The sequence below is a fragment of the Daphnia pulicaria genome, chromosome 8 (genome assembly GCF_021234035.1).
Source record: "Daphnia pulicaria isolate SC F1-1A chromosome 8, SC_F0-13Bv2, whole genome shotgun sequence".
NCBI lineage: Eukaryota > Metazoa > Arthropoda > Branchiopoda > Diplostraca > Daphniidae > Daphnia > Daphnia pulicaria.
The window spans coordinates 8,030,176-8,053,190 of NC_060920.1; the positions used below are offsets into that span (position 1 = coordinate 8,030,176).

At 40.4% G+C, this 23,015-nt stretch overlaps 2 long non-coding RNA genes across 2 annotated transcripts; both read right to left on the minus strand.

Annotated features, from left to right (window-relative positions):
• Positions 1-4,473: 4,473 nt before the first annotated feature.
• Positions 4,474-5,364, minus strand: LOC124311719. The gene is made up of 3 exons (XR_006910170.1): positions 5,055-5,364; positions 4,770-4,867; positions 4,474-4,628 (listed from the first exon to the last, which is right to left on the minus strand). It is a non-coding gene; the product is annotated as an uncharacterized LOC124311719 (long non-coding RNA).
• A 14,216-nt stretch (positions 5,365-19,580) lies between these two features.
• LOC124311731 lies at positions 19,581-20,732 on the minus strand. The gene is made up of 3 exons (XR_006910182.1): positions 20,459-20,732; positions 20,186-20,281; positions 19,581-19,981 (listed from the first exon to the last, which is right to left on the minus strand). It is a non-coding gene; the product is annotated as an uncharacterized LOC124311731 (long non-coding RNA).
• Positions 20,733-23,015: the final 2,283 nt, after the last annotated feature.

Genomic DNA, 23,015 nt, shown 5'->3' on the forward strand with positions numbered 1-23,015 from the left:
AGAAAACCCATCGTTTCACTTTACCCTTTCTGAAAGAGAAAAAACGATGTAGATGTATAAATAGAAGATGAGGGTCTACACACAAGCGCATAGATCGATGATTGCAGTTGACAATAGAAAATGGTCAATTCGGGAGTCCTCCCCCCCACCCTCCTCCGATCCTCCCTTAAAATAATGGGGCGTGAAAAGCTGTGCGGACGACGTGTGGAACTCTTATCAAACGAAGGGGTCAGGTTTTTTTTTCCCCTTTTTTTCATTGGCCTATATATTGAAAATAGGAAAGAAAAAAAAATAATAATATCGGACTTATAGTCACGGGCGGTTTATTCCCATCGGACTCGAGACCGGACTTCATTTTATATTCATGCGCAACGCACTTCCAGATAGAAAAAAAAGCTATATAATATTATTTTGTGTTTGCCCTCAATGCCAGCGGTAGCAGCCTACTATATGTACATACCGTTTGATTCCCCCCTTTTCTGTTTGACAATGGAAAAAAATAAAGTTACAGTGCCGCAATAAGAGCTGCTCTTGTGTTGGTGAACCGAAAGAGTATATAGGAGGAACACATACAGATCGATCGCTTAGGAGCGATAAAGGTGATTGGATGGGACCCAAGAAGTGGTTGTATATATATGTGTGCGATGCTGGGCGCTTTTGGTGCGTAGGAGGATTAAGTTCTTTAGCCCGTCCAGCGGTGCTGGAGAGCTGGAAAGAAAAAAAGGGGGGGGGGGATTGGCGGCGTTTGTGTCGGCGGGCGACGCTCGTTTTTCGGACGGGAACTTTTGTCCGTCCAATTTCCCATCAGCTGCACTTGACGTCCCCTAAATGCGACACATAAAAGGTCCATTAATCGCATCTCCTCGGCTCTCCTCTCAACTATACGGCCTTCGGCCACCACCACCAAAAGAGAGCCGCAAACCGGCGACGGCTGTCCACTTAGTTTCGTCTGGCTAATTCAAATAACAGCTTGATTCGACAATATTGTATACATACATACGTATATATATACCCTCGGTTATATAATACGCAACTGATTCCTGACGTGTCAATATGAAAACCCGCAGGCGTCACCCTACATATAAGACGGGATTACCAGTCGCGGTTCTTATCGTCAAACTCTCACACGGCGACGTAAAATTAATTTACAACCCAGTCAAAAAGCTGGAAAGAAAAAAAAAAAGACAAGTTTAAAAAATGTTTGTGGATTTAGACATTTTCTATCCGAGTCGATGAAGTGGACGAAACGATTGCGTTAAGTGTTGAGCCCCGAGGAGCCCCCAGCCGTTCAATTGGTGAGGTAATTTCTCTTCTTCTCATTTTTGGTTGCTGGTCTCTCAAAGAGATAGCCATCACACCTGCCGTCATCCATCATCTCGGTTAACGCTCATCTCCCCAAAAATCTATACTTACAGCTCGCTCCTACAAGTCTATAATAAACACTCGGTGTTACACACACGCATTCACCTATGGGCATCGCTTCTCATTTCCCTTCACGCTCTAACCGATTGAATAGGACCCGCAATTGGAATGGATTACGTTTACGCCACAAGTTTGTTGTTGATCGCTGGGCCGGCCCTAGATAGACTTGTAGCCGTGACATCCCAAATAGAATAAAAAAGGAAAAGAAAAGAAAGAGAATCTGGCGGGCTATATAGAGTGGTGTAGAGCTATTCAGTTACGTCTGCTACGTTGGGCATGATGATGATCCTAATAATGATGAAAAGGTTCGGCCGAGTGTGAAGCCCAAATAATATCAAAATTTCCATGTATGTGTAACCTAGACTACTACTCTCTCTCTCCGTGTATAATAGGTAATGCTCGGCCAGCTTAGACACTACGACAGGCCAGTTCAGAGAGAGAGACCGAGATGTCTATATAGCGCCCTATTGATGTTTTTCTCTCCCCCAGAAAAGAAGCTCATGGAAGGAGAGAGAGAGAAAAAAGGGCAGACATCACAACAACACGCAGAGAAAATAAAGAGCTGGAAAATATATAACCCCGCGAGCGATATATGCGCACTGATTGTTGACACAGCGCTCTCTGAAAAAAAATCCTCAGATCACGTATTAGCCTTTTTCCCCAACTTGGTTTGGATTCTAGACTACATGTACAGTAAAAGAAAAAAAGAGGAGGTGCTGCTGTGCCTTTCAACTGTCAAACGCACGCAGAGTTCCCAATCAGTGGACGTGAGAGATGCGGCGCAACTTGAATGAGCCTCTTCTCCTTGTTACCGCACGATTGAGTCTCCAGCTCTTTTTTCTTCTTCCCTTCAACTGTTACACAGACTGCAGTCTAACATCATCGATTGCAGCCATGTGTGCACAGCAGCAGCAGCCCCAAACTTGTTTGTTATTTGCTCAACCAGCGATCGGCGAGAATAAACCTTAATACTTTTTTTCGAGTTAATCAGCCGTGTCCGCGCCCCCACTAGTCTAATACTTTCGCATTCCGATCGCCCAACTTTTTGTTCATTATACACAGGAGCCGGATCGATTCAAAAAATAGTGAACTTTGTTTTGGCGGATGAAATGTAGCGAGAGATGGCGTTGTATAGCTACTTTGGTAGCTATAATAAGTCTAGATAGTCTCCGAGGACCAGAGAACCGATGAGGGGGTCACTCTCTCGGCCTGTCCACAACAACACCAATTCAATACGATAACACATGTTTACAGCAGTGGTCTCGGGCTGGGTCTAGAAATCCTTTTTCTATTGTGTCGCCCTCTCCGAAAGAGTGTGCTGAGTGATCCCTTCTTTTCGTGTGGATGGAGAGAGAGAAACGGTTTTTTCGAAATAAAAAGGGACCCCTCCGCCGATGGCAGTCAAGTGAACCAATTGCTCTCTCTCTCTATAGGGTTGACCCCCCCCCCCTCTCCTTATACATTTGAGAAGATGAGCTTAAATATATTATTGGGCTATTGACCACTGAAAAACAGGTGCGCTTGACCTCTCCTTATCCATTTGCGGCCTCCCTCTTTTCTTCCAATATAGTTACACTTCATTCTTCCTACCTCTTTAGTGTCCGTCAGAATCACGTCAAAAAGATCTACTGATGTTGATCGATCGATATTCGTACACATCTTCTAGGACCTTTTTCCGCGATGGCCGGCATTCGATACGCTGATGCTCTATTAAACATTTTTAACTTTGATCGGCGATATTATACACATTTCGTCATTTCTTATTTTTGTTGTTTAAAAAAAGAAATGAGACAGGGCAACACATACAAGAGCGAGGGTTTTTTTTTCTGGGGGTTGTTGAAGGCAATGAGAAAATAAAAGGATCCTGTTTCTTATTTGTCTGCCTTGTGTCCAGGAAAAGTGGGATAGAGAGAGGGGAGAGAGAGAGTGGAAGAGTATGGCAGCGCAAGTTTGGTGTACAGTGTGCCACTGAAATTTCAGCAGCAGCCGAGCACACTTGTGGTTCCTTATTTCTTTATTATATTTTTCCTCGACGCACATTTTGATTTGAGAGAGAGAGAGAGTTCAGCGATGCTGCTGCCATCTTCTCTCTCCATGACACCCGAGCAAGATGGATAGCTTTTAAAGACTCCTATATACAGGGTCAGAGGTCATCTGGTCCCACCCCTCACTTCTTCTCTCTGTACTGTCTCCTAGTTGGAAGAAAGAAGGAAAAGAGAAAAAAAAAGGACTTGGTGTGTGCTGTGCATGCCCCAGAACCCTGCTGGAACATATCTAGAGCTCTGCTACCATCTATTCTGGCTAGACTCTCTTTCTCTCTCTGATGTATATTCTGCCTAGCTATATAGAGATCTCGCCGAGATATATCATCGCTCGACTATATTTACGGTGGATTATTGATAGGCCTCTTTTCCCTTTCTCGGTGTCTTTAAGATTATACGTTCAACGGGATGTCTGTGTGGGATTGCTGCTTCTTTCTCTCTTGGCAGTCTTTATATAGATGGAGGCCTGATGGTTTAAACCACTAGGCCACTTGACAATGAGTTATGACTCTTTTCGATAAATAAATAGAGCATCATTGTCACGGGATTCGGCTGCCTGCCCAAGACAGAACCCGTGCCATGTCCACTCGAATGACTTGGCTTTTTCAATTAGAAAGACGGTATACCAGCAACCAGAGAAAAACAAAAAAGAAATCCATAATAATAAAACGAGGAGGTTTCGACTGTCATTGCAGGTCCCTCTTAGAAAATCTGCTGCACTTTGCTCAAAGTGTTGAAAATTCAAATAATTTGATGATTGTTTACCCACAGAAAAAGTTGTGAGGTACAAAAACAAAACAAGCCTGATCTGCAGTCGTCCTTCGATTGGTTCGAATGAGTTATTTTAAATGAACTCTTTACTGAGTCAACAAAAATGCCTTTTTAAAAAGAGAACAGTTCAAGTCAACGGCAAAGCTCTGGAATAATCTTACTCCGTATTACGTCACGATTGACGCTACCAAATTGTAAAAAAAAAAAGAATAGAAATCAATTTTTCTCCTACCTTTACGCCTGGGTAAAACAGCCTGGCATCCATAAGTGCTCCATCCTGCAGAAAAGTTGAATGACGAAAAAAGGGCGTCCTCGTGAATACCCCCACACTCACATGGGTGTACACAAGGACTGAGTTTTTCCAATCAAGCTGGATGTCTGGATGCTGTTTATCTAAATGAAAAGTAAAAAAACCCTAATAGTTAATATACAGGGGAATTAAAGGTTTCCATGAAAAAACACTGCATTTATGCAAGTCATGCATTGTACAATTATCTAACAGATTGCAGGAAAATAAATGACACAAATCATTACCCAAGCGATGACTGAGTATGTTGCTGATGGCAGATCAATACCAGCAGAAGCAAAACTTGCATATCGTGTTGTAATGATGGCTGGTTCAGGCCTGAAATCTGCACAAAGGAGAAGGTTACTTAGTGCAAACAAACTGCCATCAACCTTAAGGGGGCTGACATGATAGAATAACTACTATAGTCAGAAACTAACATTTTACAAACTTGGAACAGGTTTAAGTCTTAACTATCTATAAGCTCCCACAGTCATTCTATCTGTATTTAAGTTTTACCCGCCAATATTTACCCGCCAAGCAGCATGCATGGAGAGTGTGGAGACCCACGACACCAGAGTTTTATACACGATCACCACGTTTTTGAAACTTTAATAGTTGTGCTATTTCTCGTGAAGACATGCACGTTTCCATAAAAGTTATCGTTACGATTCTATATCTTAATAAACTTCAGCACTCACTTATTACTTACTAAACTCGTCTCTTCTCTCGAAACTGTACTACTACTACAAGTCTACAACGAGAGCAGACGACACTAATCTTCTAATTAGCTAGACTTAAGAAATCGATAGTAACTATTAAAAATCGACTCTCCCACCCCCTAAATCCAAACCGCTCAAAAAGTCAAAAGGAGGAGATGTTGCAAATGTTCATTCATCTTCACAAAAATGAACGTTGATTTTCATGAAGAGAGTAAATTGCAGGTGAGATTAATTGGCTTTGATTTCCAAATTTACCCCCTCGACACATGAAATTAAGAAAGATTATAACCAGATCACCAATGACTACTATTTTATAGGGTTGCATTTATCATTAATTCTATATTCATGGATCCAATGCCATGACCACGATGTTACTAAAAAAGGCGCTGATCAATATTTACTAACATTGGTAAACATTTTAATAACGTGTCTTGTGACTGGGGCAAACTTGGGCATTAAACAACTAAGGTTGTAAGGTAACAGCTAGAATATAAAGTCGATATGGATTGATCAAGCGATGACAAGTGAGCTAAACAGTAATCGTCTTGCAACTGCGTTTGGTTTAGAGAATCGCATTCTGAAAACAACATACGTACTCGTCAGACCGTCAGCGTCAAAATTCATTTGTTGTTAAGTACAAATATAAAGAAGTTGTTTGGAATAAGTATAATTTCAATACATCCAATAACATCAAGCGGACGCATATGTCTTTTACTGATTTTTACTGAAAAAATATCATTCACTCGGCCATTACTAACCCTTAATTTTATTCGTTACAGTTCACCTGACATTTCCATTTGACACAACTGATTATAGATAAGGATAATTATACTTTATCAAAATGAGCTTTGCTCTGCTATCCCTGGTGTAAGGATATCAATGAAATACAACAATTTATGTTGTACATTGACATGATCTATTTGATTACCTATGCGTACAATATCATTCACCGGACTCTGACTGAATTTTCGTCAAATACGGGTATTTAATTTCATTAATTCATTGCAAAGTTTAATTCACCATTGAATGACAGGCCTCATTTGTTAACCATAGTTTGGTGAAAAAAGTTGGATTACTCAATGGTTTGAATTAACCACGACAATTCTTAAACCAACTGGTAAATGTAACCAGAATATAAATGCAGTTCAATTCGCGACCCTGATGGTAAGAGTGTTGTGTGGCGAACTATGATTGAATATAAATCGGTTAAAAAAATCTAAATTCATGATACGAAATGGGGTATCTTATATCATTATTCTTACAGTTCATTTTCTCAATTGCTAATGTTTACAACACGCCAAGCGTTTAATACCAATCTGCGACCCAATCCGTCAAATCTCTCGTCAAAACTGCTAATTATTGCATGTACGGCTCCACACGCTTCAGGCCTATGGGGCAAACATCGGGCATTATTCGACTTTGAACTTAATATCATTTTCGTCAGTCGGGAAATTTAGTTTTTCAATAACGAACAATGCCGGTCAACTAGAAATGAGGCGGTAAGAGCTGAGAGTATTCCTAATTGGTTTCATTTAATGGTTCGAATTTCACTGAAACCCTGATGGATTTTGTCAGTCAGTCTAACCCAATGACAGTTAAATTTAAATCAATTTATTTTAATAAAACTTTTTAATATATTATTTCACGGCAAGATTCCATTAAACATTAAAAATTAACTTCACGTTAAAAATGTACATTGCGTGAATTAAGACGCTTTAGTTCGCGGTCAGAATGATCATTGAACTTTAAATAATAAAATGTGGAATATGAAGTACCCCTGTCTCGACGTCTTGTCGGTAAACAAGTTCGTATGTGAATAGCATTCAAATGCACATGGTGTGTCGCAAACATGCACTTAGATTTAATACCGAACTGATGGTGACGTTATTAAAAAAGCTCACTTACTAGCTTACTGCTATTTATTAATACGTAATTGAAATAAAACTGCAGCAGCCTATGTTGTATTTGATTTTGATGAGGTACAAAAACGTTTAGGATATACAATACGTCCTGGGTTGCTTAAATCTTTGTTCTTTTTGTGTTCCAACTCGATATTAAACTCATTACAGAATATAAACTTAATTTTACAATAAGAACTATGCCAATTGTCAACAGGTAAAGCCGCTTAAGATAAATTGGAAGCTTTTGATTACTTTAATATGAAACGAAGCTGCTGAAGATCTTCCAAGTTTCACCAGTCCTATTATTGCAAGGCAATGATTTAAGTACGTTTTGATATTGAAAACAGTTAACGAAGCATGGCCGTTCCATGGTAAATTGGAAAACGTAATTGATAGCAATATACCTGGCAGATGCCAATAGTCTATTGGGAATGAGCCATGCTAACCTCTACAAAATCAATGGAAAAATCATTAAAGTAACAAATAGATCACGTTTAACTGTTGATGAAGGTAAAGTTTTATAATGGCGTCACAATAGTAATGCGTAAAAGAAATTTCAATTTAGGGTTCGGGGTCGAATTCGCCATATCGTCATTGTTAAAGTTCATTTTTTTTTAAATTTATGATTGTTGAAATGTTATTAAATGATTGAAGAAATGTTCCCACTCGTTTAAGGTTTTAGCCAGTCAGGGTAGTGACTGATGGATGTGGAAGGGCTGGATGTAAACGGCAAAAAAGCTAACGGAAAGGGCTCGATGTTATCCGATGAACGGATCGGGATAATTTTAGTATCTTATAGTTCGCATCATCACGTTACACTGAGCTCCTCCCCTACCACAGTCAAAATAAAAGTCCAAATTTTCACGAAACCCTCAGACAATTACTTTAATACCGAAACCGCCACAATAAGATCCTCCAGGACTCTCTTGGAAGCCATAAGGGAATAAAGGACTTGTACTGGAAGAAAAAGAAAAAAAAGAGTCAATGTCTCGGCACACACCACAAGAGCGCGGGCCCCATCACGCATCAGTGGGCCGCAGTTCAGGAGGCCTATATCTCGGTTCTCTCCCTTCTTCTGTTTGTCATCTATAGGCAGCAGCCAGCCAGCAGCAGCACGTGAAAGCAAAGGCGAAATCGGATCTATTCACTTGCTCCTGCCAACAGGACCGGCTTTAGAGGCTACGACACCATATCACCAAGAGAACCTTGGCGGCTTATATTTTTCCTATTTGCTGGCACCGAAAACTGTTGTCACCCTTCTCCCCCCCCCCCCCATGATTACACTGGGTATATGTACGAAGGGGGGCTTCGTACATATACCCAGTGTAATCATAATCATCATAATAAACCGTACGATTTCAATATACGTTATATTTTTCTTTCTTTCTTTCTTTTTTGGGGAAGTCTGTAACTGTGTGAGGCCGGCACGCTCTATCCGTTGATGCGGCAAACGGCGGGACCCGCGCGCGTAATTCAAACCTTTTTTTCTTCTTCTTCTTTCGAATTGAATAGAGGGGACCGTTTCTATCCTCTTGGTGTGTGTATACATTTCCTTGGAAATATCACCCTTTTGTGGTGTTCTTTTTCTATTATCAGAACCGACCGAGGGGAAAAATAAAGGTAGAAAAAATAAAAAAATAAAGAATGAAAAGGGGAAAAAAAACTTGCGTAACCGATTTAGATATTTTTCTTTTGTGTATTAAAAAACATATTTGGAATATAATAGCTAGCGCTTTTTTTTTCTTGATTTCCGTTATTCCTTTTTTGTGTGTGGAGAAACTGTGACTGTGGCTACATATAATGTAAGCGAGTGTACATATATAGACAGAGGCATTAACAGATGGACAACATCCGATTGCGATATGAAACGAGCGGTGCAGAACGGCGTCGGTCAGTGGAGAATAAAAGGGAAATATTTACTCGTGTGTATAGTGGGCAATGATAATAAGCGTCACCGTCTATTATCATTTCTTCTACCAAACGGTGGAAAAAAAGAAAGAAAATGAAGTGGGCGGGACGTGAATATGAATCACACAATGTATATTTTCCCGGAGCGCGTCAAATTCTCTTTTCCTTTTTTCTTCACTTGACGTGATAAAGATGATCGAAATTTGTTTATCAAGGGTTGGTTCTATTCGTATAAAGCAACGGGAAAAAGTCAACAACAAAAATGGTCAAAACCTGGCTCTATGTCGTACCTCAAGCTCTGGTTTTTACATACAGGCCTATACGCTGGGAGATTTAGTATAAATGTTCCATATATAGGTCACAAGGATACTCGGCTGCCATGGAACAAAACGGTTTATTTGAATAGGGTCTCCTTCTTTTCCAGCAGTTCGTATCGATGGCATCGAAACTCTCGGTGGCTTGTTTCGTCTGGAGGGGAAGATTCAATGGTGATTCTATCGATGACTTTCCACCTTGTTTTAGCTAAAACAAACTGCCTGTGCTAACGAAGCCATCAGACTCCGGTCCACCACCATTTTACGAACGGCTTTGAAAATACTTTTCGATCTGGGACTTTAATGAAATTTTAGTTTAGTAAAAACCATTTTCTTGAATTCTCTATTTTGGCCGACTGAACGATAAATTAACCGTGAAAGAAAAAACAACATACGCAATCTATTTTTATGATAGGAAAGTGTCCAGCGATTTTAGAAATATAATCTGTAATCGAGTGGGCGGGGCGCTATTACGAGTCTAGTATATAACGACGACGGTGCCGCCGTAGTTTGATCGAAATGGCGTCACAGCTATTTATGCCGGACAGTTGGAATGGCCCTTCTCACCACAAGTGCACATAGAAAAGAGGAAAAGAAAAAAATGTATTGAAGTGAACCCACTGAGAGAGAGAGGGGATATACTGTGGGAATTACATCCGACCACTACGACACGGCGGTGACACACACAATGCGTGTCCGATGCAGAGCCCGGCCAGTTAAATAATACGCGTCCGACGCGTCCGGCCTCCGTGTTACTACACAACACATCCAGCCAGACGACGTCGACGCTCATTCCGGATGAATTATCAATGATATAGCCGTGATCTATTGCTCAGATACACAACTTCGCTTGTCCATTCATTTTCCAAAAGGTGTATTGTGTATAGAGCCCTACACGGACAATATCTACTTTGATATGATGTTAGTTTTTATGCGCGACGTCCAACAGAAGTTGAAATCGCCACACCATTGTATAGATTTATATTTTTGACCTTTAGTGAAAGTGCTGGCGTCTTTTTTTCTTCTCACCGGACATTTTCTACCTGATTTTTCTTGTATGGACCCATACAAGAATTTCCCACACGCAAGACGGACAGCCCCAGCATCAGTGTGTCCCGCCTATGTAGTGAGTTCCGTACAGGAGCAACAGCAGCAGCAGCAGCTGAATCGATGCGTATCAGATGGTTGATGGATTCCATCGGCCGGTTGACAAACTGCGTGTGACAAACGGCGCTCCTGGACGCGGTTGTCTTGTCCAGCAGCCCAAATAAGGTGGGGACAAGGGAAACACACAGAGCTAGAGAAAGAGATAGAAAAAGAGCGAGAGATGTATGGTGTTGGGTGATGCGAGTTATTGGGAACCAGCGGTGACAGCCACAGCCCCAGCACAGCGCAATTATTTCTCTCTTTCTCTCTGCCATTGTCTATACAGCAGGCCAAGTGGACAAATAAATATTTCTAGCGCTATAAATACTTGCACTTGAAAGATGCGATAGCCATTTTCGGATGAATATTTCACGCTCTTTCGTGCTGATCTATTTCTTCCTTTTTTTTTCTCAAACAGTCGGATGTATTTATTGCAGCAACTCCCCCCGGAGGATAGAAAAACAAGATACTTATCGATTTGGATTTATCCGTCTAGATTGCTCCTGTCGAGCGCATCACACGTCAGCGACAGAAGCCATGCGGCGAAAAGAGGTGTCGGGTGTGATGTTAGCATATACAGTTAATAAGTGCTAGGCTATGTGTGTGTGCTCGTTAAGCTTATTTTCCAGGGTAAAAGCGCACTGCTGCGACGCAGACTGCTCGTCAAAGTACCTCACACTCCACAACCCGTTGAGCACTGGACGCCGTTTGCGACACGTGACTCTCGCCAAGCCATCAAAAGTTCTTGGGCGTCGCATAATGGTTCACGCTCCGCTGGATGAGAGACCCCATAGCACACATGTATTCTAACCGGGGCTGCTGTCGTTTCTCTGCTGCGCTGTTGATTTTGTTTTTCTAACGTCTATATATATGTGTTGTATGTCTTTACACAGACATCTAGGGCATGTATGAGAGTAGGCGTCTACGGTTGCCGCCCCCCTATACCCTCCTCCTCCTTTCGTCCCTATACATTTGACGTGTGTGCTGGATGTGCCGAATATAAAGGTGTTGATTTTCGCTCGTCCGTCCAGGCCCAGCAGTGCTGATGGGCCCAGACTAAACAAGGTCACGCGACTGACGCTAAACACAATCACAACATCATCAAATGGCCAGTCTCGACACCCAATAACACGAATTATTAATTCAATCAGAAAATCTAAAGTCAAAACTATCGAGGCCGTTTTGTATACGTATAAAAATGAAATTGTGTAACGCTACATAAGATTAGAAAACAATCAAAGCGCTGACCCTGTCTCTATACTAAGCTTTTCTTGAGCGCAGCAGCTGCAGCCCTTAAAAAAACTTCCTGATGGCTTTTTGTTCGATCGCCTCACGGAACCGTGAAGTTTTTATTTCTTCCAACTTCTTTTATCTTCCCCCCTTTTCATCTCCCTCTCTATAGATACTAAAGGAGATTGATAGAGGCGTAATATTATTAGTTCTATCTATATCTATACAGTTTGGGTTGGTCTTCTTATGCTATATTTTTTTCGATTTTTTGACCTTGTGATCTCGCCAGTGAGGGCCGTACGAGAGCGTCCTTTTTCTTATTTTATAGTCGGTGCTTGTTGTGTAGTTTTTTCTGTGTTTTTTAAGACCCAAAGTGGGGCGGGGTGATCATCATTTAGAAATAAATAAAAAGGTACCAAACAACAACTGCTATATAAGAAGAGGAGAACCGAGAGAGACACGGAGGATTCAGCAGCAGGTAGCTAATGTTCTTCTTCTTCTTCTTCTCAACAGTAGCAGTTCGTATCACATTAGCTCCTTTCATGTCAGCTGATTGGACTTTTTTTTTTCTTCCTTCTTCTTCTTGGTTCTCCCCTCTTTTTTTTTCTTTTCTTGGCCTTTCTCCTTCTACTCTCTTGGTCTTATTATTGTTATTATAATTTCGGAAAAAATAGGAAAAAGGAAAAAAAAGAAGAAGAAGATTTGCTTCACGGTGCGTCGCCCTCCGGCTGCCGTGACCCTTGGGGTCGTTCTTCTTCTCATAATATGACCGACGCAATTTATCTACCAAGGCACAAACCAGACCTGTTTCTTATATTCTCCTTTTTTTTTCTTTCTTTTTCTCCAGTTGAAAATAATAAAAAAAAATCTTGCGCTGTGTGTACGTGTGTAAGGTACAAGAGTATATAGGTACACAAACCCATTTGGAAACATTAGAAAATGGCTGTGCGTAGTGTAGCTACTGCTGCTACTACTAGTCGGTAGTTTCGATCATTAAAACGGTATGGAGTTTATGGACTAGACACATCACTGTACTACGCTATACTTTCTTGTTTTTTTTTTTTTTTATTCCCTCGAGTTCATCTTTTAACTCGTTTCGGTGCCTCTATGACTTTGTCTGAGATAAAACGCGACCCCCTTTTCCCCCAGATTGATAAGGAATTTAATATTAATTACGATTAAATATTGGATGAATAAATAATATTACACTATAACACACAAGATATTATTACATCAGAAAGTTTATTGGATGTTATGAAATAATGAAATGAAAAAAAATTGACGTTCAAAGGTTTTTTCGTTAGAGATATCTTCAAATTTCGAATCCGCGTTTTTCGCAAGTTGTTCAATTATTTTTAACATTTGATTTTATTTCTATTAAAATGTCATAGTCGGTTTTTCTGACTGTTACACAGCAGGAAGTACCGAAGTAGACCATTGGCTCACATGCTGATGCAATCGCAGCAGCTTATTTGATTGGACTGGACCAGCATATGGTGTGCTAAAAAATGAGGTTTATTAAACTTTAAAAATAAATTTAAATGTTAAACAATAATGGAAAATATTCAAAATTAATAACCTTTCCGAAAATAAAAATAACATTAGCGTAATTCAGTCATATATCATATATGCACGAGTAATATAAATAGTAACGATTTACATAAATTGTGTGGGAACCAGTAGCCCTAGGTGAGTTGGATAAGGCGTCGCAGGGTGCTCGGGGGGCACCTTGGGATCCGAGTTCAACTGTCCTGGTGAGCGTAAAATGCAGAAGTGTAGCTCGTCAATGGAATGGATGGTCGTTGGCTTCTTCGGAAGCGAACGAGGGTGCTCTAGTATCTGTGGAACTATTGCATACGAATCATGGCTCAAAACATACATACAACGTCCGGTATCCGCGGTATATTGCTTCATATGTGATAGTCTCCTAGTTGATCAATGGAATCCATGGTAATCCTTGGTCATACTGGCAGCGTTAGGATGGCCGGAACGGTGCGTAGTTCCAGCCGAGTTGAATCGGATGTTGATGATTGCTAACTTTGATTGGGAGATTCTTCGGAATCCCAGTATCGTCTACGTAGGCGATACTAGCGAACACTTCTTGCATTTTCTCCGCCTTTTATTTCTATTCTATAATTAAATTTTTACACGCCCGGGATGTTACATAAGGGACTTGTATTGTCCGCTAAAATGAAATGAAATGTTAATGCGAAAAATTACGCGTTAAGATTATTTTTTAGCCGATACTTTTCTGCAGTTTAGCTGAACGTTTTCAACAGGTGAAGTACCTCGAAGCAAAAGAGAATACAACAGGTATAATAAGCTCTTCGTACAGCACATTGATAGACAGGTGGATTGCGTTAGTGGCCGGAGGCGGGGGTTATTACGAGGGAGATGGGTTGGTCCATCATCTCGCATCCCCCAATCTAATCAATTTCATTGCCTTAATTCTATTTCGAATTCTCCTATAAAGAAATCGTACAGCTCTTGATGACTAGACGTCCATAATCTACAATTCTACATAGGAGAACTGGTACCGCACTTTTTCAGTTGATTCCCACGCAATAGAGAATAGATTACAGACGATGATGATGATGATGAGAGATATCCATCTCTCCAGATTCAAATCAAGGACACCGAAAGGGTTCAATTATAAAAAATCACGAGATGGGGATTAGATTTCAATCTGAAACAAACTCGTATAATAAACTAACAAAACTCGCAGACAGAATAGAGAGATAGCCGTTGGATTATATTATCCCTCCCGTCTCTAGATCTCTCAGGTGCTTTATGAATCATATATATATCTACGACATGGAGGACCGTTTGTTCTTTTATTCCCTTTTCTTTTTATAACGGTTTCACCCCCGACATGTCAACGACCATAAAATCCGATGCACCCAGAAGAAAACGACACAATACACTTGCAACCAACCCCAGACAACACACAGCGCGATGGAGCTAGCTATGGCTATAGCTATACATAGACGACGTGAATATGTGTACAAGGGAGGGTTCGTCTAGGTCATATCGACGATACGCGTTTCAGAACAAGTGACGAGTTGGACAAGGGCTCCGAAAAAAGAAAAGAAATAAGAGGGGAGAAACAAACTATAGAGTGACTCATATCCTACCTGTATGGTTCGTACAAGGTGGATAGAGAGGGGGAGGAGGTTCAGGCGGGATGGGGGGCAATCCTCTTCATTTCGATCCTCCTGTGTTTCTACCAGTTGTGGGGTCTTTTGCATCGAGAGGAGGAACATACATGCATGCATGTGTGTGTGTGTGTTTGATGATTCATTGGCGCTGTGGAACAAGTCGAGACCCGTGAGTCACCTTTGACCTGTCCTTCTTTTTTACCTTTACTTTCTCATAGTATGTTCCATCTGATTTTTATTTTTTTGTTCCTTCTACATATGCAGGGCAACCCCAAACACCCCCCTCCTGCCACCACCTCCCTATTGTCGTCTTGTATCGCTCCAGCTCTTCTTTTCTCCAGAGTTTTAAAAACTCTGGAGGGGAGAGAGAAATAGAGGAAATCTCTTTTTAGGGGTGAAATTATTATCACAAGGGGGAGAGCCCGGAGAACCCCCCCGCTAAAGAAAACAAGACAAGAGCTATAGGGAAGAAAAGAAAGAAATACTTAATGAGATTCAAGTTTCGACAGGTTATAACTACAGCTCCGAAAAAACCTGTTGCCTATATGTGTGTGTGTATAGACTCAAAAAAAACATGTTCTGTTGATTTTTGCGCATCATCTGCTGTGTTGGTTGCACCACCACGTAATTTTCTGTAACGGCTGTGCAAGAGGGGGAAGGAAAAAGGAAAATAATGATAATAATAATATCCGAGTTTTTCCCACGTTTAACCACCGAATTTCGGTGTGATTCCCTATTACAAGAATCGCGGAACAACCCCCCCTGGACCCCCTTTTATCCGGCCCCTCCTATATCGATAGATCAAACACCTCGACTTTTTTTTACCCCAGCACACCTATACATCATCTACACATACAGTGTAAAGGGATTTTCTTATAGATGTATCCCCCCCCTCTATTATAAATAATAAAAAGAGGTGTGTATATATAAGGTATATAGGGGGATCTCTCTCACGTTTAAGGAGGGGGGAGAGAAAAGTGAAATAACAAGAGAGGAAACTCTTATAACCATATAGGTTTTTGGCCTGACCTACTTCCTCGGTTGGAAAAAGATCTTTTTCGGACGTCAGAGGGCGCCTTCAGAGTGTGTGTGTGTGTGTTGTTGTGTGTACAAGAAAAACTAAAAAAAAAAAAAAAAAAGTCGTCTCCTTGGTTGAGATGGATGGATGGAAGAAAAACCACCCCCTAACAAATAGAGACTCTGCTCAGCTCTTTTTCCCTTCGTTTCTCTAATGGCGTCACGGCCATACACACACAACACAAACCCCCCCCCCCGTCTCTCACAATCTTTTAATTTAATTTCATTCTTTTCTTTCAACCCCAGCGGAAAATATATAAAATCAAAAAGAAGTTCTTCTTCTTCTGTGTGTAAGTGTGCGTGGTGTGCTTTTCTGGCTGGTTGGAGACCCTATACATGCAGAGGAGAAGAGAGAATCTTTTTCTCTCCTGTGTATAAGCCTATAACACATGTCCTCAAGACATAACAGACTATGTCTGCGCTCAAAGTCTTTTTCAGGGGGGAGAAACTTGTAGGAGCCAAGGAGCCAAAAGAGGAGGAGACACGAGAAGAGGGGGGAAAGTAAAAGAGACGTGTGTGTATAGACAATATATAAAGAAGGAACAAACTTTTTCTTATAGATGCTTCTCTCTCTCTATGTGTATGTGTGTGTACATACACTTGCTTTTAAGGAGAAGAGGAAAAAAAACGTTTTGGGGGTAGTAGATGTATAAAAACAGGGCGGAGTAAAAGAGAGAGAACTGGAACCCCACCACCACCACCAGCCAGCCACTGGTTTCGTATGTTATTATGACACTGGCAAGTATATAGAACATAGGGAGAGACCATCATCATCCAGCAGCAGCAGCACGAGGGAGGAAATATACAGACGCGCACATATGAACGAGGTTCTTATACTCTCGCCAAATAGGCCACACTCGCATGTCGCCATCGATTACACCGGCGACGCCACACTATATTCCTCTCATGAACCGATAAGCTACTGTTGTGTGTTTTTAGTTCTCCTCTGCTTCTGCTGCTGCTGCTGCTGCTCTGGGCTTATTAAGCTATGGAGGACACAGCGCAGAAAGATAGTTATCCCCCTTTTTCTTTTCTGGGGTTAGGCTAGTTCTTCTTCTTCTTCTTTTTAGAAATAAATTTTTATCGCTGGTTCACCATCGACGATATTTCTACAAGTCCGGTAGCTCCTTCAAATCAGTTTAAGGGCGAGACGGAGAAAATAAAAAAATAAAAATAAAAATGAAAGGGAAAAGGAAAAGGAAAGAAGAAGGACACCCTCTGTCTAGATGCTCTGAACTGGTGGATATTTCAAGTGATATCACACACACACACAAGAAACTCTTTAATATCTAACAAAAACGTCTATAGAGTTGTAGGCCTATTTTTCTCCGGCGACTGTATAGGGGGGAGACAAAATTCGACAAGCCGCTTTTCAGATATAATGGGCGCACTGTCCTTTCAATGATTTTTCAGGTTGTTATTTATACATTTGAGAGAGAAAAAAAAGGGGGGAAATCGTAAGAAAAGATTCGATTAGACTTTGCTGGTCGTCTAAAAACTTATATAGGCCTAAAGGCCACAGAGAGACGACACACTATTGTTGGTATAGAACTTTTTAGCTATAGGGGGAGGGAGGAGTTCGTGAAAGACGGTGGGGTGAATTTTCCCTTTTAAGCCGAGCCACCTGCAAATGTCGACATAGGACGCCACCGCACACACACACAACTGAGCGCGCTCTTTTCAAAATTCGGTATAGTAGCGTCGCTTTTTGTGTATGTGTGTCTGCGCGTCGTAAGGGGGGAGGAGGTGAATCGGTTTCATCCCCCCTTTCTATTTTTCCGACGAGGGGTGGAAAAACTAAATAGAAACGACGCCAAGGGTTATATAGTAGTACAGTACACCCTATACTTTTCACATCTTCTATTTTTTTTTTTCGAAAATAGATTTTTATTTTCTTGCGATTGTTGGTTACATCCTCGGCAGGTTGCTTTTGTCCAGGAAGATTTTCATTGTCGAGCCGAAACTTGTTTCTACTTCTTCTTCCTTATACTACAACACCCGTTATGTATTCGATTTATCTGTTACGTGATGTTTCGTAAATGGGAAATTTTAAACACATTTTTTTTGGGGAACGTAATAAGACGAGATTGACGAATGTTCACTTTTTACGACCCTTAACGCGCAACTGTTATTCAGCTCATCTCTTTCGTGCGTACGTATGTATACCTGTTTGGCTCGACTTTCCAGTTTTGTTTCTTTAATAACATCATTAAGAATTAGTTACGCTACTGTTGAGACAAAACTGAAAGAGGACGCCAATTTTCTAAAAATAAAAAGCGGAACGATTTTTTCTCTCAAGTTTTAGTTGGGAGGGAGACGAAACTGAGAAAATCTTTATAGGGTACAGCCCAATGACTTACACACACACACACACCCAGCAGCCTAAACTTGCGAGGTATATAATAGTGTTGAAGGATAAGGAAGAAAAGAAGAAGAAGAAGAAGAACATTTGCTGTGTGTGTGCTGTTGGCTGCTGCTGCTGGCTGTGTAAAGATAAGGGCAGACAGAGACTCTCGCGATGGCCACAGCCGAGAAACCACCAACTACCAGTCACGTGACTCTTTTTCTCGTCGAGTCAAAACAATAAACAAAAAGGGAAAAAGAAGAAAAAAACCTTTCGCTTCTTCTTCTTCTTCTTCCCCTGTGCCACGGAAAAGTCTGGGAGCCCCAGCAGTTCCTTATTTCTCTCTTTTGTTTTTTTCCATCTTCTTCTTGTATACGACGACGACCACTTAGCAACAGCTGACCATCAAACTCTCTATATACTATACTCCCTCTAGCTCTTTTTCTCTCTCTCTCCGAGCTCTCGTAAGCTTTTGGCTGATGCCATGACGTTATAAGGCGTCTCTTTTCCTGTATGTAGATGCTGGCGGAGCTGTAGCGCGGTCGTCGTCCACTCGTCAACAAGTCTATAGACAAGCCAAGGAGACGGGCGCCGTCTTTTATAAATAATACACAGACACATATTATTGCGCTCCTTGCTCCCAAGATTTTCTCGTGCCAACAATTCATCAGTACGCGGCGGCGCTAGCGCGTGTGCAGCGCAATAACCGCCTCGAGCCAGAAAATTGGAAAAAAAAAAACGGTTTTCTTCAACAACAAAAAAATATAGCAGATTAAATTACATCGTAAAAACGCTCGAATAAATTCAGGAAACAAAATATCCGAAATGTCTTTAAACGTATTAGACATAAGGACCTGGATATGGTTCGATGGAAATGTCCAATGTGTCACCTTAATAATACAGTGCGAAGGTATATTTTCGTATAGGAAAGACCAAACCTAATAATAATACACTAGACACAGAAACTTGTGTCTAGGTAAAAACTAGTGAAGCGTTCATAGGCCACCCTTATCATTTGGGGTGAGATGCTCAACTGTTACGAAATAAATCCATCGGAAGAAAACGCGGAAAACATGAGCCTCATCTCTAGAATAAAATAGAAGAAAATCCTACAACAAGGAGGTGCCGGTATGGCGGCAGGTCCCTCTTGGTCATAACATTTTCTATGCTTCACTAGTGTTTAAAATTCAAATTATTTCTTATTTGATTGTTTACCCACAGACAAAGTTGTGAGATACAAAGAAAAAACAAGCCTGATCTGAAGTCGTTCTACAAAGGAGTTATTTAATCAGCCCTAAGTGAGTCAACAAAAATGGCAAGAGAAAACATTCCCAGTCAACGTCAAAGCTCTAGAATAATCGTACTGCGTATTACGTCCCGATTTACACTCACCCCACACCAAATAGTCCAAAAGGAAGAATATAGATCAATTTTTCCTACGTTTATGCCTGGGATGTACAGCCAGGCATCCATAAGTGCTCCATCCATCCTGCAGAAAAGTTGAATACACCTGGCAGGATAGGAAAAAGTCCTCGTGAATACTCCCACACTCACATGGGTGTACACGAGGACATTTGATGAAATGGGAAGACGATATGCGTGTCTCGATCGACATCGGTAGTTTCTCCTGGTACAATCAATCAAACTGGATGATGTTTATCTAAATAAAAAATATGAAATGGTTTACGAAAAATATTGTCAGAAACAACAAGAAATGAAAAAGTGAACATGAAACAGTGGGTAAATCCTAATTGTTAATAAACAGAAGAATTTAAGGTTTCCGTTTAATACACTGCATTGAAGTCATAAATCATTAAGTTACCTAGCAGATCACAGGTTAATAAAAGAAACGAAAAACCCTTACCCAAGTGATGATTGAGATTGTTGCTGATGGCAAGTCAATACCAGCACAAGCAAAACCTGCATGTCGTGTTGTAATAATGACTGGTTCAGGCCAAACCTGCATACAAAGGAGAAGGTTAAATAGTGCAAACAATCTGCAATGCCATGCCATAACAGGGAGCTTTCATATAATGAAATGCTAGTCATGAAATAACATTTCACAAATTTGTAACAGGTTCTCTTCTATTTAAGCTTCCATAATCATTCTATTGGTATACTTAGCTTTATTATTTACCCGCCAAACAGCATGGAAATTTGGAGAGTATGGAGAGCCACGACACCAGAGTTTACACGGCCACCACGTTTTTGAAACTGTAAGAGTTGTGCTATTTCTCGTGCAGCCACGTACGTTTTCATAAAAGTTATCGTTCCGTTTTCAATATCTTTAATAAACTTCACTTATTTACTTATTTAACTCGTTTCTTAACCTTCTTTTTTAAAACTGTGAAACAAAACGAAAGCAGCAGACGACGCTCATCTTATTCTAATTAGCTAGAGTTAAGATATCGATAGTAATTATTACAAATCGACCCCTCCGCCACCCAAATCCAAATCGCTCAAAAATTCAAAAGGAGGAGATGTTGCAAATGTTGAGATATAAAATTAAGATTAAGATGTATAGGTGAGAGATGTAAAATTTCTAAAAGTGAACTTTATTTTGCATACGAAGGTGAAGGGATCTTATCAGAGAAATACCAGTTTATTGTAAATAAATAATGCCACCAGGGTGTTCATTATGTCTGGCCATACTCTTCGGCGTTTGACGAATCGTGGGTATAATAATGATGATTTATATTATGTTACTTAAGGTTGTTTATTTCAATGATAAGTTATGATTTATCTATCGAACTTCCCAAACATTTACCAAAGTATTGAGGGTAATTTTAGATATTACAATTAAGCTACCAGTGAAAGTAACTAACTCATTTTAGAATAATGAACTATCGAGTAATATGAGCAGAATATAAATCAGTACGATACGAAATCTTGTCAGTAAGTTTCTTGATGGGTGTTACACAACTGATTCAGTTCGGTGAAAATAATATAAAATCATGATTTGCACTGGAGTCAACCATAGCATATAACTTACAGTTCATTTTCCCTTTCGCAAAAATTTACAACACGTCAAGCGTTTAATACGATAATACTAATATCTGACCTAATCAGTCAAAAATGCCATATATTGCTTGTACGGCTCACCGTTCGCACGCTTCAGGCCTAGGGGGCACACACCGGGCATTATTCGACTTGAAACTTCAATATCATTTTCGTCAATCGGGTGATTACATTTTTCAATAACGAACAATGCCGGACAACTAGAAATGGAGCGTCAGGAGCTGAGAGGATTGCTGATTAGTTTCGTTTAATGTTTCGAAATTCATTAAAACCCTGATAGTTTTTGTTAATAAGTCGTGCACGAAATATTTACATGTTAATACAATTTTTTTTTCATTTAAAACGACAGATCGGTCTGGGCATAAAAAAACTGAGTTTCGTTGCAGTTTCCGGCATTCCGCCAAGTGTAAAACACTCAAGAATTTTGCAAGGAAACTCGAGGATTTACTATCTAGTATCTTTCAGACTGAATCACTAAGTAAAAAAATTAATAGCGAATATGTAATTCCCCTGCCTCGACATCTAGATGGTAAATGAAATCGGATGAGTATAGGGCTGAAATGCACTCGGTTGTCACAACCACACACTAAAATTAACAATCTTACTGATAGTGACGGTAATAAAAAAGCTCACTTACTAGTGTGCTGTTTATTCTTTACGTAATTGAAATAAAACTGCAGCAGCCTACATTGTATTTGATTTTGATGAGGTAGACGTGAGGTAGACAAACGTTAAAAATAGACAGGACTTTCTGTGTTGTATAAATGATTGCCAAGCAATTTTAAGTATTTTAAGTAAAAATTATAAAAATGGGCACGAGCCGAAGCGGAATTCTTACCCGCGCTCGATATCTTCTGAAATGGATCGGGATTAATTTAGCATCCAATAGTTCGTTTCAAAAGTAAAAATTCGCACGTAATCCGCAAATAATTCATTTAAGACCGAAACTGACACTATAAAACCCTCGCAAGATCCTCTTGGAAGCACACAAGTGGTGATAAGATGCTACACTAAGTTCTTTATCGTTAGAGTGTCGTTGAATAAATCCCAGCAGTTTCGCATTAGTTGGGAAAAGGGGTCAAAGCATTTGAACGCTGAATTCTGGTCTCATTCGTGTCGTGTCGTTCCCTGTGTATCTTTTGACAGCGTCTAAATAGAAAAAAAAAAGATCGACGGAGGACGTCTAGCGTCATCACATGCGACCTGCGTGTCGCGCCATCTTGATTACATACACTGATGATGACCGCAGGTGCTGTCTCCCTCCCCCCTTCTCTTTTTCTATATACCCTATAGCTCTGTATGTATGTATCGTAATGTATAATATAATATTCCACAACACACTCGCACACTGAGCTGCGTGCTGCCGTGTATTTACGGTGTAGAGGTGCGCTATACATAAGGGTCTGTCTTTTCTTACATAACACTCACGTCTCGTTTCTCTCTTCTTTTTTTCCCCCATTTTTATTCTAGATGTGACTCTGCCTGTCTGCCCTCCTTGTTTTTCCCTTTTAGAAAAAGATTTTAAAAAATCGGTTATGGCGGGAAAATTTGAAATAAATCATTACACTGATATCCGCTGTGTCTATAATGCACAGGTGATTATATTTTAATGTCGTCCACACTCATTAGAAGGGAAACAATAACGGATATGTGTGGGTGGTGGTCATTGTCCCATT